Source organism: Myotis brandtii, unplaced genomic scaffold, assembly GCF_000412655.1.
Source record: "Myotis brandtii unplaced genomic scaffold, ASM41265v1 scaffold15, whole genome shotgun sequence".
NCBI classification, from domain to species: Eukaryota; Metazoa; Chordata; class Mammalia; order Chiroptera; family Vespertilionidae; genus Myotis; species Myotis brandtii.
The window spans coordinates 1,342,447-1,344,799 of NW_005355410.1; positions in this window are offsets into that span (position 1 = coordinate 1,342,447).

Genomic DNA, 2,353 nt, shown 5'->3' on the forward strand with positions numbered 1-2,353 from the left:
ATACAATCAGCCAAAATCAGGTGGTAGAGGAAACAAAAATATGGGAAAGAAGAGGGATATGACAATTTTATCAAGTCAATAGATACTATATAGGGAAAAAGAAGATTAAGGGTATTATATAAAGTTATAGTTATAAAAGTGGCTCATATTTACTTCGCAGCATTTATCACAGGGCAATTTTACATTTACATATGTAATTATTTGATCTCACCAGAGAGTAACTAATGAAGAGGATTCACAAGGCCTATTCTACTCACTATATCCCCAGTTCCTAGTCCTGTGCTTATAAATAGTTAATTCATGTTATTTATAGCCAAACTGTTCTATAATGTGTCAGTGAACACTGAATTATCCAACAGAGCCATAGCTTCTAGGGAAAATAGGATTAGATTCCTGCAAGCCTCTCAACATTAGCAACAACTAATCAATACATAATATTGTTTTATATGTTTTTCTATTTTAAAGACACTTTATTTAACATATATTATTGATTCATTAACATTGAACTCATAGGCAACAACACTGTAACTCATGCCTAAAGGAAGCTCATCTAACATATTTTTATCTATAAAGCACATCACAGCCTTCTTATGCTTAAGAAGACTAGAGAGCACTTTAGCATTGTGCCTGGGGGATATTTTAGGCAGCAAAATCACCAACAAGAAGCACAAATATTCAAAAAACATGGCACTAAAGAGACTGGGGAAAGTACAGTTGTTTACAATATGAGAGCTGAAACAAAAAGTCAGAATATGTCAGCTGGGAACATATGTGTTTTCGCTGCTCTGAGCATATCCAGAATGACTGAGGGTTACCATATATACACCACACATACGCCCCTCCTGCACACAGCTTCACAAGGAGTGAGAAGCAGCTCTGTATGCTGCTCTGCAGTGTTCTTCATGATATAGTGTTGTTAAAAAGAGAAAACACAGAACAATACTGATTTGAAGGTTACAAATAAATTTTAGCAGTTAGGTAAATTCATCCCTACAATATCCACAAATAATGAGAATCAACTATACTTGTAGAATTAAATTGAATGCTACCATCATACAACAAACAATTGTCAGTTACTGGTTATTAATGTCTTTTAATTATTGTGATTCTGAGCTGTGCAAATTGAGAACTTTCTATGAAAAATAGTTAATAACATATCTGATGAATATACATACCTCTATGGATTTTAGTCTTACGTAACAGCAGCTTAGGGAGCTTTGGAGGTAAAGGTCTTCGGAGAAGTTGTGGGTGGTTTTGCATTTTAATTAATAATAAGCACTATTTTTCACAGTTATTAGTTGAGAATTGAAAAGCTTTGGAATATGTTTGAATTATTGTTGAAAAATAATTCATTTGAATCTAAATTACATCTTAATGAAAATCATTCTGTGTGAACACTATACTGAATCCAAGCAGAATCCCTATAAAAGAAAAATAAGATAAGAAAATAATTCTTCAAAACTTCTATAGAGAATCTAGGTAAAATTTAGCTTTATAATTAATGCAGAATTTCAAAATACATATGCTATGCCAATCATTCTAAAATTTCCCATGTTAGCAAAAAGTTCAATCTGCCAGTGCTCTTTCAGCTAGTAAATACAGAACAGTAAGAATGATCTTCTGTTTTTCCTCTACCTCCAAAATGTTATCACTATAAATTTGGAAAAAGTTTTTGGTCAAAAGATGAAAAAGTCACCACTTCGTGATAGCCTCTGAAGACCCACAGTATCTGAGTTGTTTTCTTTCTGTAACAATGACTTATTTTACATTTCAAACACTATAGTTGGGCCATAACTATTTAATTCAAAAATAAGATGGTCTTCAGTGTAATGAGATTTTCCAGGATTTCTGTCCCAATTAGTACTGTTTAGAAATGATGCCAGTAGACCCCCAAAATGTGCACTCAGTTATCAGGGCAACATCAAAGTGCCTAGAACATCACTATTCTGTTGACAGTCTAAAAGGAAACGCTTTGGAGCTACAAAAGCGGGCCGTTTTATCCCCAAAAGATTACTGTGAACATAAGCGTTAAAGGTATGCTCCCTGGCAGTACCTCCCTCTTGATGACGGTTATTTTCCCTCCGTGTTATCTGAAGAGGTGCTTGGAAACATTGGACTTCTGCTATCCTTTAGGGCAATCAGCTGCTTCTCAAAACAACCGAATTTTCTTCTTTACTTATTTCTTTTTCCTCGGAATTTAGGCAGCGAGATATTGGCCAAGGGAGGCGATGTGTCTGCTGGCCAGATGCAGTCGATAAAGAAAGAACCCAGGCCACCCTCACCGCAGGTGCAGTCAAAAGTCAAGGAGACAGGCCCTAGCAACTGGAACGCTGAGAGCAGGATGGTGCCTGAG